Source organism: Melospiza melodia, chromosome 16 (genome assembly GCF_035770615.1).
Source record: "Melospiza melodia melodia isolate bMelMel2 chromosome 16, bMelMel2.pri, whole genome shotgun sequence".
In the NCBI taxonomy this organism is placed as follows: Eukaryota; Metazoa; Chordata; class Aves; order Passeriformes; family Passerellidae; genus Melospiza; species Melospiza melodia.
Window position 1 is genome coordinate 18,217,450 of NC_086209.1, and position 13,331 is coordinate 18,230,780.

At 40.7% G+C, this 13,331-nt stretch overlaps 1 protein-coding gene across 2 annotated transcripts in view; it reads left to right on the top strand.

The window, feature by feature from the left end:
• PCDH11X (protocadherin 11 X-linked) overlaps positions 1-13,331 on the top strand; it is a 419,799-nt gene that overhangs the window by 225,233 nt on the left and 181,235 nt on the right. The gene's annotated exons all lie outside the window — the stretch shown is intronic.

The window sequence follows — 13,331 nt, forward strand, 5'->3', positions numbered from 1 at the left end:
ACACAGGTTCAAGGTGTCCTTGCTGTTTTTATCTTTTTTTCCACTCAGAGCAGAGCATGGGCAGCGAGGCTCATTGCTGTTCTGTGAGTTAAAGGTGCTGGAAAAAATTCAGGGCCAGGAAAAGCAGAGACTTCCTTCCAGTCCCATGTGCCAAAAGGGCTTAGAGATGGGTGGGATGTGCACAAGGGATGGGCAGCAGGGGCGGGCTTTGAGATACAGGAGGTGAAAAGATCTGCAGGAGCATCAGGAAGGTGGGCAAGGCTTCTCCAAACTCAATTTGCTGTTTGATCCCTCTGTGTTGAACCTCAGAGTTCTGAGCTACTGGAATATCTGGAGTAACTGGAGCACCAGCTGGAAAACATTGCTGCTGCTCACCTCCTCTCGCAGCAGCAAGAGATGGGGGGATTGCAATATAGATGTGCTTTGGAAATATTAAAATTGCAAAGGAAATAGGTTTATTAGTGTTATGAGTGCTTTTAATAAGAGCTGTTGGAAATTATAAAGCTCTGTCTCTTCATGCAATTGTGTGTCTGTAGGTATTCCAGAGGGAAGGCTGTCTCTGGGAAAAGGTATCAGAGTAAGAATCCTGCTGAATGATTCATTTAGAAGTTGCTTTATGTAGTTAGGAGTTTTTCTGTTGTACTTCCCTCTGTAATACCTAAACATTTCCATGCTGTAATAGGCTCATATTCCTAAAACCTTTGGGAAGGTGTGCTGTCCCTTTGATCTCAGGGGCTGGACAGCATGACAAATGAGGCATAGCAAACTTCCTTAAGCAGCCTTGAGATTCACGTGGAAGTGGGGCAGGAAAATCTCTGATTTTTCAGGGCTGTTCCCGAAGGACAAACTTTTCTGGGTGCACAAAGGAGGAATGTGGCTAAAGGCACTGGAATCTGGGAGTTTTTCTGTGTGAATGGAGATATCTGGCATGCCTGAGTTGGTGTGTTGAACATGAAGATGACCAAGTAAATTCTCTGTGTGGGTTGAGGAACAGTAAGCAATAAATGGCATGATTGACCCAATTTAATAAACTGCCAGTTGAAATGAATAATTTCTTTTATGCTACCTAAAAATCTCCTGTGTGGGCTTCCTGGATTGGTCCCAAGAAAATATTTATTGTACCCTGAGCTAACTTGTCCTGATTGTTGAAGTTTCTTGTTCTTGGTGGTGGAGAATGATGGTATTTTTGGATTTGGTTACTTTTATTTTTTTTAAAGAATCCCCAGCATTATTCTTAACAGAAAAGAGCCAGGGGTTCCGCACATTCATTGCAGTGTTTCCCACAGTACTATGTGTTTTATGAGCTACTGAATATTGATATTCTTCTTGTTGCTTCCAAGAGCTTATAAACTTTTTTTTCCCCCTTAAACTTGTTTTCAGAGAGAAGAAAAATATGCTTAAACTTCTGTCTTAAATGTAGTCCAACACAGGCTTTTCTTGCTGGAATTTACATGGAGTTAGATGGCTTAACAAACAGCTTTTTTTTGGGTCAGCTACACGATGCTGATGCAGCATAACACACTTTTCTGCAGCAGTTACCTTAATTAATAGAGCCTCTGCATGCTTGTTGTGAAGTCCTGGATACCAGGCTCAGAAAAATCTCCCAGTTCTTTAACCTTTGTGATCAGAAGGAGCAGGAGGAAAACAAACTGCTCAAAATGAAAAGCAGTCAAAATGGTTTTTAAAAATATTTTAGAATATGAATATATGCATTATTATAGAGCTGGAAACACAGGGAGAAAAGGGACCTTGGTCTGAAGTTTGTTTTTTTTTTGGGATCTACACTTGGAGATGAACAAGGCAGTTCATTGAAATCTGCCTGTATTTTCCACAGAAACAAATCTATCTGTCTGTGTCATTGTCTGTTAAGAAAATGCTACCGTGAGGAATATTTGATGCAATATATTCCTATTTATTTGTATCTGTGTGACATTTTGTTAAACATAAAAGCAAATGGGAAAATAAGGTGCATCAGGGGGGTGTTATGGCTGAGAGGGAAGTTTATCACTGAGCTGTCATTGACAACAGAAAGGATTCATAGGCTGGAGTGTCACACGATAACACATTGCTAACAGCAACTTATTTAAGCGTATCACTGGGAATTTAATCTCTGTGCTACCTTCAAGGTTAGTAGCTAGAGGATACTGGGGATCAAAGAAGGGAGAGTATGAAAGACTCTGTTAGAGTCTGAACTGAGTGCTGAGCTGAAATGATGAAATGGGTTCAGTGCCTGTGCTCAGCTCTGGGTCTCTTGTGGTGTTTTGACCATCCAGAAAATAGTTCTTGAGGACAGGGCATGGTGTGCATGCCCATCATCTCATCAAGGAAATGATTCACAGAGCCAGCTGAGCTTTGTCTGCAAGAACTGGATCCCAGCGTCTTAGAGAAATATTTTTGATTCATGGAGCCAGCTGAGCTTTTCTGCAAGAACAACTGAATCCCAGCATCTTAGAGAAATATTTTTATTTTCCCTCACAAGCACTTGCTGACAAACGTGGTGATGGCAGGTATGGGTACAACGGAGGCCTGTAAAGAGTGTTTTCCTTTAAAAATCTTTTGGAGCTTCTGGAAAGGAATAGGAGGGGATGAGGAAGAACCTGAGAAGAAATTGGGTCTGTACATTGAGTTGTGACCCAGAGAAAGGAGTGAAACTTCTGTAACTGCAGTGGAAGCTTCAAATAATTGGGATGATTGAACTAGTTCGATGATTCTGGTTTAAACTTGAGTGGAGGGAATTCTCTGAGGGAGAGAGGAGAAAAGGCTCAAGGCCAATCTCAGTCACCTCAAGCAGGATGTGTGGCTTCCAATAGCTTTCCTCAATCCTCACTCTGAGATGATCCTTGGCTGCCTCTCCTGAAATGAAGAAGTCTGTTGATGCAGTGATGTCAAAAGCGTGGAGTCCCTCACTTACACACTCCTCTCCTGCCCAGAACACCACGTCCTTATCAAGGCACTTCAGTTACTGCCCAGCCAGGCGGGATCCACGCCTCCCAACACATCCTTCACCATTTATAGCCCTTGATGCAGTGCCTAAAGCTTGATTTGTCACGTTGGGATGACTCCATATCAAGTGCCATGAATCAAATTATTTTCTAGCACAATGGCTTTAGCACCTCTTGTGCTGTGATGAATGATTGTGCGGAGGCACTGAAATAAACACTCCAGAGCAGCAAGGTTTATCCCATATTTCCAATAAAATCTGCCCACTTGTCCACTCTTCACTTAGCTAGAGAGCAGAGCAGGAAATTGTTTTCCTTTGTGTCAAACCCACATCTCTGTGTGTGTGTGAGCTCTTTGGGATTAATTGTTCCTGGGAGAAAATTATCCCTGACTGTGCTGGGCAGGGAGCTCAGGGGGATCCTGGAGCTGCTGCCCCATCCCTGGGCTCTCGGGAGAGGGAAGGAAAGCCCAGCTGCAAGCCCTGAGCAAAGCCTGCTGCTGGTCTTGTTGCCATCCATTTTTTAGGGCTCTGTTCATGTCGCTCCCTGTGTTTCTGGAATTCTTTCAAGAGGCAATGATACGTGCAGGGTCTGAGGTTTGCAACCTGATTCTCTGTTTTGAGTGCAAGTTAACTCCTGGCAACTTGGCTGATGTGGAGGTTCTGGCTTTCCAGTGAAAACAGAATTAATCTATCCATATTTTTTTTTTTACTTGTATAAATTTAGAGAAATAAGAACAGCAACTTCCTGAAAAGCCTTTCAGTTGAGTACCTTAAAGCATATAATGAAATATAAATTATTTTCCCTTTCTATCCATTATAATCCATTTGCTGATGGACTTATCAAGTCACATTGCAGCATTCTGGAGAATGTAGACCATGAGGGAGAGGAAAAAGCCCCTGAGACATGAGTGGGACATTTTAGAGACATTTTTCATTTTGTGAAAAAGGAGACACACACATATATGACAACACTGACATGCATGAGCAAATTTTAAAATAATTGTACCTGCATTTGCTTCCTGAGTCTTTGATGGTCTTTTCCCAAATCAAAGGCTTTGACTTTCAAATGATGTTTTTCGTCCTTACAAAAACCCCAGGGCTGTGTTGACAGGAAACTGGGGCTGCTTTCTCAGAGCTCCCCTGACTGCAGCAAACTCCAGCACGTTATTGACAGAACAGTTTCTCTCCAGGTGAAGGTTCACCTTCATCCCAAAGTTTATAGGACACAGTTTCACATGGAAACTCTTCTCTTTTTACAAATACAGTTTGATATTTTTACACAGGATGTTTTCTAGGCTATCAATTTCATACTTTTCCTTTGGATTGCGTGTTGCTAATGCATTGTAATTTCTCCAAAATGCTGTGGAAGGAGAGACCTCTCCCATGGTGCTTATCTGGATAAAATAGTAGCCTTCCACTTCAGGGGCTGCATTTTGCATTTAATTTGAAATCCCTGTGAGAGATATTGAGCTGCTGGAAACAATTTGGGAGCTTGTGGAGTGCAGTATCAAGGCCCATTGATGTGTGAGAGGTTGTTGCCTATTTTTGCTTTCAAAACCGCAGTGTCAGAGCTAAGGACCCTCACATTTAACTGCATCTAAAATGGTTTTATTCTCTAAATTGTAAACTGCTGAAATCCCATGGGAAATGCTATAACTATTCTTAATTAATTTCAATATTTTTGCACACCTCAGGCACCTCATTATAAAGGAATTTAACATAGACTTGAGATTTTAGTCTGTCTGTAAACATCAATAGCTAAATGGGTGCATAGATAAGAATAATTGCACTAATTCTGTTTGGTTTCTGATGTAAAGGTGTTTGCACTATTTGTGGACTGGTTCTCAGTGAGTTTGGTTGTCCTCTGAGCAGCTGAGGAAGACTCAAATACAAAATTATTGAAAAATTCCTGAACTATTACAGGATTTGTGGTCTTCCTAGGCCTTCACAGGGGGAGAAGAAATCTTGTCCAAAATCTTGATTGGAACAGAATAGAAATTTAAAAAACATGTGTTCATGCAACAAATTTCACAGGGCAATTTCTCTGCCTATTCCTATTTCAGCGCTGCTGTTGTGGGGTGGAGGGAATCAGACACCACTTTTTGAAAGGACTACAACAGAAATTTCAAACTGAAAAAAATAAAATTCACTTCATCATGTAACACTTACATTGCACTGCTACTTCACTGGAGAGAAATTGAGGGGATGACTTATTAGATAAAAATTACTTGCACTGTAATTGCAATAGGTTAAGAACCCATAAGTGCTTTCCCAAATAATGAAAAGAAAATGGAATAATTTAACTTCATGAACTCTTGTCCATACTGGAATATAGGGTGGAATTATTACCAATCTTACTTTTATGTTCTTTTGTGTTGGGCTTTTTGGTAGACTCTTCTACCTAAGTTTATCTAAGACATATATTCTGTGTGGAAGCTTTTAAAAACAGTGAAACAGGGATCTCAGTAAATAATTTTATAATGCCACCTGTGGCACGTGTCTTCCAAAGCCATCTGTAGCATTTCCAATCCATTTTATGAGAAACTTTAGGAAAAAGTGCAATTTGAGGTGCTCAGTAACTTCATGGCTTCCCCACACAGCTGAAGCACACACTGAAACGTTGCAATGATGCTGTGATTGTGAAATCTCCTTATTTTCTGATTTTAAATGCTCTTGCCTATTTCAAAACCCCATCAATTTAGTGAGAAAATTTCAACTGAAATCTGAAATTCCTTATTCCTGCTTTAGTGTCTCAATAACAAAACTAAACCTGGACTTTTTGGGTTCAGTTTTATTCAGAATCAAACGATGCCAACATTAATTCTCCGAGGGAAGCTCCAGATCCCCCAGTTCCATGCACAGACTGACAGCATTATGTTTTGCTCTCCATGGAGGTGTTTTCTGGAGTGATTTATTAACAACCACTTCCAAAATATCAATTCCACCTGCTGCAGCCAACTTTACCAACTGCTGGATTGTGAACTCCCAGGAATGCAGCAGAATGTTACAGTATTAATTAAGTCCTTCAAACGACGGCAATGAGCAGAGTGATAATGAGCAAAGCTCTTCTATGTTCATTAGTTGCAGGAGAGAATATTTTTTGTTACAGATTTTTTTGGTAGGAGCAGCCCATAATGTGATTGAAGTCTGAAGGTTTATTTGTATTAAATATGACACAATTACATGTGAAGCAGGTGTATGTGAATCACCATTCAAGGTTTCCCAGCTTTTTGGCTTCCAGTCAAAGCTGTATTGTTACTGGGAAATGGTGGGGACTGACCCTCTGCTGCAGCACCCTCAGCACTGTGGCTGTGGGGTTTTGTCCTTGGAGCTGAGTGAGGGTAGAAGTGCATTTCAAATGGGGAAATAGACCAAAAGTTGATGCTCCTGCAGTAAATGGAATAGGAAAATATTAATGATGAAAAGAAAATCAAAGGCACTGCCTATGTGAGCCGAGTTCTGTATAAATAGTTTAAAAATTGGTGTGTGAAAATCCATGCTCTGAATAGGAGGACAAAGCCAGAACCAATGTGTGAATAACGCCAGTTTTACTGCCTGTTTCAGAAGGAAAACTTGGTCTCTTTCTCTGTTTGTGACCACTGTTTCCATTTCCATTTCATTTTTCTTCTTCTAACAAGAACCTACGCAGCCCCATATTCTCGTTTATTGAATCTGCAAAGTGCATGGAGAGCCCTTACCTTCCCAGAGCAGATTAAAAACCCCCCAAACCCAACCTCCCCTGGGCTTGAATTGCTTTGATTTCATTACCAGCACTCGAGGAAGACTCTGCTAAGGGCTGCCATGCTCTGATCATTTATTTTGCAGCTTCTTTTCAAGGCAGGGCAATGTTTGAAAAGCTGCCAATGGCTGGGGATGCTCGGAAAGGAGCTGCTCCCCTCCGGGATTGCTGCTTCCCCTGCCAGGGAGGGCCTGGAGGCACCAGGTAGAGAATTAAAATCAAAATCAAATGAGGGCAGCTTTAGAGGAGTGCTGCATGCAGGTAGAGAGTGAGCTCAGACATGCTGGAATCCTCTGGAAAGAGCTGGAGTGGCAAATCAGCCCAATTTCCCTCATTTCAAGCCAAGATAAATTCGTCTGGATGACTTGTGGCTCTCTCTGCTTGTGAATGAGAGCTTTTGAGTTAAATGCATCACTCCTGATAAGAGAGGGAAAAAAAAAAAAGATTAGGAGACAATGACATCTGCTGGCATTGGGAAGAGAAGGCATCAAAGCAGCACAGCCTGACAAGGGGAGGGCTTTGCTGCCCAGCTTCCTTTGGACTGCTCCATGAAGCTGTGGGTTATTAACCTATAAAACAACATGGGGAAAGGAATTTGGATTTATTCCTGACCTTGGGGAGCAGAGTACTGCTTCTGTTCTGCTGCTCCAGCCTGGGCAGGAGGATGCTGCAGGGACAGGGAAGGTCCTGACCAGGAGCTGCTGCTCTGAAAATGTCAGAAAATGTCCCCAGAGGCACTTCTGCATCACTTTCTGCTTTGGCCAAACATCCCTCAAGAGCTACATTGTCCTGGAAAAGCACAAAGGAAAAAATGACAGAATATTTTGTTTTATTCCCTTGGTGGGGTGGGACAGATCCCTTTTCAGGCATTTCCCTTGGAACTTTCTGTTAGGTCTGTGCTACACACAGCATACAGATCCTTCCCTCTGTGATGCCAGAAATCTTTAAAATATAAGTGCATAAATCCTACCTGTTCTGGAGTATTTTTGTGGTTTGTTTTGTTTTTGTATTTTTCCCCCCAAAGTTAGGGACTTCTTATCCAACATTTCCAGCCTCATTTGTTTGGGGATCACAAGACTGGATTGAAAATCATAACATTTGCATTGAATATTTTAGGAAGATTTTTCTGCATTTGCTTTACAGCTTTGATTAAGATTCATGTACTAAATCCTTCTGCAATCTCTTAAATCTCCAAGTGTCATGTAATCACATCCCTCTAGCAGCAGAGATCTAAGGAAAATATTAAATAGGAGCTGTTATAAATTAAAAATTGAGGTTTTTTAGCGCTGGAGAAAATGGAGCCACTGGTTTTTTTTGGGTTTTATTTTTTCAAATATTTCTTTGGGGGTTCAATAGCCAAATGAAAATACCAAAAAGAAATCAGCTGGCGTGGGACTGTAATGGTTCCTGAAGCTTCCCTTGAACAGAAGTGGCAGAGAGAGGTGCTGAAAGAGTTTGGCTGCAGTAAAATCATGTCCCAACGTGTGTGTGCCATTTGATTTGATTCCTCAGACTCAGAACAAAGGGAAATTTGATTACAATGCAGGCAGCAGGCTCCAAGTATTTATTATTTAGTCTGTGTTTTCCACTTGGTGTTCGTCTTTATTAGAGCTTCTTCCTTGCCTTCTACCACTCAGCTCCAGAGTTTCCCTTAGCAGCTGCTGACTGCTGAAATTCACCCTGCTGGGTTTCCTTTGCTTTTCCATTCTCTTTTTCTGACCACCCTTCAAATGTGTTTTTTTGTCAACTTCCTAACCCGTGTAGTGAGAGGAGAAATGTTCTCAATGGGATATAATAACGGGATATAATTGTGAAGTCAAATGGATGCATTAGGATTATGGTTTCACTTCACAAACAATTACACTGTTTTTGTATGTGAAATGTAATTGATTTATTTCTGAGCTGGGGAGTGTAGAACTGTGATTCTGTCAGTCAGCTGTCATCCATCTCCCTCTGCAGCAGGTTTTGCCGTTGTTTTTTTTTATTTTTTTCTTTCTATTGGGGTGGGTTTTGTTCATTTTTTTGCTCCAAATCCAACCTGGTCACTTGGTTTGCACACTGTGGCTGGGTTTGTAAAAGAAACATGTTGGAGTATCACAAAAAGGAATCAAAAAATGGAAACTCTCTGGGCCCAGATGCTTTGAAAGCTCCTCAGCAGACAAGAAAAGAGTTGTTAGCATTCCTAGCACGCTGCTGGAAATGCATTATATATTGTTGCCACGTCAGTTTGTAATATTGGTACATGGCTTCAGTGCCTTGCTTGGGTTTGTAATTATATTTAAATAATTTAACTCCATTACACCACCATGTCTAGTGGAAATGTATGATTCTGTAGGAAGAAGTTTCCTTTCAGATTGATCTAATGACTTCAGAAAATGCTGCTGCTATTAATGCTTGTTAACTATTGATATGCAAAAATAAAACTGTTAGCAGTGCACTGGAAGGCATTAATAAATATGCTCATTTTCAAGGATATTTTTGAGAGCTGTTTGATAACTCATCACTTGATTTGTGATGTGTCAGATGGCCTTAATAGCTTGGCTAGTTGTATTTTGCAGATCAAAGGTAGCTTTTATCAAGATCAGACTAAAAGGGTTCCAACTGATGAGTGACTGAAGCCATCCAGTGAAATACAGAAATTGTCCCACACTTGTGCAATACCCAGATCAATTCTTGGATGTCAGTACATTTTCTTGGACTGCAAGGTTCAGATGAAGCTGGAGAAGGTGGTCGAGTACACACAGAGGATATTTTTGGTGTAGGTTTACTGATAGATTTATGCTGGATGTGTAAGGACAGCACAGCTTCATAAATACTGAAACTCATCTCATATTTCACTTTGCATTTTCACAAACACTTTAAAGTGGCTTTCCACTCTTCTGATGGATTTGGTTTTGGTTTCTTTTGTTGTTTTATTTTTTAGTTTTTTGAGGTTTTTTTTTAATAATTGAAACTTCTACCATAAGTACAAAGGCCTCACCTCTGCTGCAGAATGTGGCACCAGAGATGCTCCTCATGCCACAGAGATGCACACTGCTGGCCAAGTGTGACTCCTCCCTTGTGCTCACACCAAATGAGCCATGTGCAGGCTCACAGTGGGAACTAAACAGTAAATATTTACCAGGAGCACTCTGGTTTCCCCTGCAGTGCCAGTGAGCCTGTCCCCAGCAGCACTGAGGGACAATTTATGGAGAGCCAGAGTCATTGATCAGACACTTGGTAAATCTGCTGCACCTTCGTGTCCTTCAGCTGCTGATTCATCTCTTGCTGCCAGTCCGTGAAATGGGCACAGGACTCTGCTCTCTTTCCTGGGTGTATCTCTAAAGTTCAATTTCTGGGTTTCTTTGGCTGTTTGCTTTCCCTTTTTCCAACCGCTTTATTCTTCTCCATCAAATTTCCCTGCCTCTCCCAGTCCTTTACTTCCCTTTCCCTTTCCCTTTCCCTTTCCCTTTCCCTTTCCCTTTCCCTTTCCCTTTCCCTTTCCCTTTCCCTTTCCCTTTCCCTTTCCCTTTCCCTTTCCCTTTCCCTTTCCCTTTCCCTTTCCCTTTCCCTTTCCCTTTCCCTTTCCCTTTCCCTTTCCCTTTCCCTTTCCCTTTCCCTTTCCCTTTCCCTTTCCCTTTCCCTTCCCCTTCCCCTTCCCCTTCCCTTTCCCCTTGATTTAATTTCCTTTTCTAGAGCCTTTTCAGTGTCCTCCAGGTGTTTTGTTCCTTTTCTGGGAGGGAATTCTTGTGGAGGTCTCAGGTTTGCCATGCTCTGTGCAGATGATGTGCTCTGGCACCAGGGTCCAGCTCCTCCCGCCAGCAGTGGCAGCCTCACATTTGTGTAACTGGGGGAATAAAACCTGTCTGGATCAGGGTTTTCCAGCCCATTTATTATAAAACAGATTTCCTTCTTCTTGAAAGGCTTCTATGGGGCAGAGAGAAAAATCAGGCATGTATGATGCTTAGTGGAAATGATCTCACTGATATGCCAGGACTGTGTTTTATTTACTAAAGTAAAAAAAATTATTTAAATTAGTTTAAAAATAAATTAAGTTAGTAAATTTATTACTTTTATTTACTAAATACTGCTTTATTTACATTGTTTGGGTTTTGGGTTTTCTTTCCTGTTTGTTTTCTAATTTTGCCACTAGTGGTGAAATTAGTGGATTAATACAAGTTTTTCTACCTGATAGTGAGCATGACTGAAAAACCCTGGAGATTTTTTTAACCATGTGCCTTTAATATTTCTCTGTGAAATACCATGAGGTTTTGCTGTTTTTAAACTAAATGGTAACCATCTAAATTACTGACTTTGTATTTCCCTACTGATCTAAACACTTTCATCTGCTTTAATATAACCAATAACAAAATGCACTTTGATTTGGAGAAAAACAGATGATTTAGTGTTGTTTGGAAAATGAGGACAAATGGTCACCTCACCCTGTTGTCAAACACATTCCTTTGTTTGGTTGAAAGTGCAGATAAATTCACTGTACATTATCTGGGTGCTTAATGAAATGGACCCATCCCTACAGCTCAAAACTAGATATAAATTACATATTGTTATAGTTGCTATGGCAAATAATTACCATTATTTAATGATAACTTATGAAACCATTAAGTATCAAGGCAAAAGTAGTTGCTAAAATGCAAAGTGCTATTTCTCAGTGGAATAAACTTAACAACAGAACTAGATTATTTTTTTCCTATTTGTCTGGCTTTGTATCTGTTTAGAATAATGCATTTTCTGAAATAATAATGGGTGTGCAAGGAGACAGCTTGATTTGAGCACAGAATATACCTGTGTGTGTACTTTGGAGTTCTGTTTTGAAGATTTTCTCCCTTCATGCTCCAGCCTTCTCTCTCCCCTACCTTTTGTGCCATTTTACCTTCTCATAAATTATCCCTGCACTGTTTCAAGCTTGTCAAGCTGGGGCTCACCCCAGCAGGGTTTTCCCCTCTAATATCAGAGGGATTTGGATATTTGTCATAAATGGCAACCTGAGGCGCAGCTGAGAAGGCAGCACTGATAGAAGTGCTTGGTGCTGGCCTCTTAAAAAAAGGAACATTTTCTGTCTTGCACAAATCATTTGGGATTGTTCGCAGAAATCAACAAACAAAAAATCTCTCAGAGAAATTTTCTAGCTGAAAGGGAATCATTGTACTTTACTCAGGAGGGGAACAGATGCAGCCACATGGGTAAGTATAAGTAGAAACACTGAGAGCTCAGTACTCTGCAGAGGAAAAGATGGAAATAAATCTTAGGTGTGTATTACACTGTCAAACCCAGTAGTAATTTTAAGATTAATTTGCCCCCCCATTATTGATGCATGCCACATCTCCCTGGAGCTGAGTTGAATCAAGCCCTGTTTATTTCTTGCCTTTTCTCTCCCTCCCTCAACATCTGAAAGGTGTCTAATGTGGAGAGAGAAGTCTGGAGCTGAGTGTTATTTAAATACTGGATCGATCCAGGGCTTTGTGTACAAATAAATGGTGCTGGGAATAACAGCAGACTTTACTCAACTCTACCAAAAGTGTGGCAATTGCAGTGAAATTTCAGCGTGTGTCTGTGAGTGTGTTGTGCAGTGTTGTTCCTCCTTGACAATAAATTATTTACGAGATTTTGCTGTGGTAAAAGTCAGTGGGTGCTGTTTCATCAGGTGCTCTCAGGTTCATGACTGAACATTTCTGGGAGAGGTGGTTGTTACCAGGGCATGAACTCATTTTAGTTACTAAAGATGAACCAGCTTTGCCACAGAGATATACAAGCACCAGATACCTTGGAATCTTCTCTGTCTCTTGCCATTTTCAATGCTGGGGCTTGTCCAGGTTGATTTCTGCTCCCAAGGAACTGGACAGGATTGGAATTTGTGGGTTCTGCTCTTACAAAACTGGTCCTGGCTCGTTTCTGATCAGTGCACTTTGTTCATATCTCAAATATCTGAAGGGAAAAGTCCAGTAGAAAATGTGGCATTTACCCTAATCAACTAAATATTTTAGGATTGACAAGGATTAGAAATTTACATCAGGTAAATGGAATTATTAAGTACATAAGATACTGTTTGTGAAGATTCTTGGTCCTCCTGCTTCAGAGTGTAAACTACTTGGTAGGCAGTGCTGAAGAACTGTCTCATTCTATGGTAAAACTTCCTGGAAAAACTGGGAGTGAGCACAATGAAAACCATGTGATATTAATGGATTAATAGATCTTTGTCTTTCCCTGTCTCACTATATTTTTTTTCCTTAAATATAAGATCGTTAAAAGTTACACAAAGTGAAAAATTCTTCTAATTATTTGTGTCAAAGTAACAGATTGATATTATCACTCATGTCTGAAGCTCCCTTACCATTATTTTAATTTATTTTTCTAATTGTCTTGGGTTGTTTTTTTATTAATAATTGCCATAATAAGGCTTTGCAGATAAATGAGAAGCACAGGATGCTGTGTGTGATATATGATTTTTTTGGAAGTGCCTGACCCAGGCTTTCAGCAATTCTGGAAGCAGGCAGTGGGTGAACACAGCCTTGAATTCCCAACTGCACATTTATCTGTTTATGTAATTTGCTGTTAATTTGGATTGCCTGCTTTTGTCAATGGGCTCTCAGCTTGTGAAATGCTGGCTTGGTTTCTGTGCCTCTTCTCCCTTTCTGCCAGTGGTTCCCAATTTTT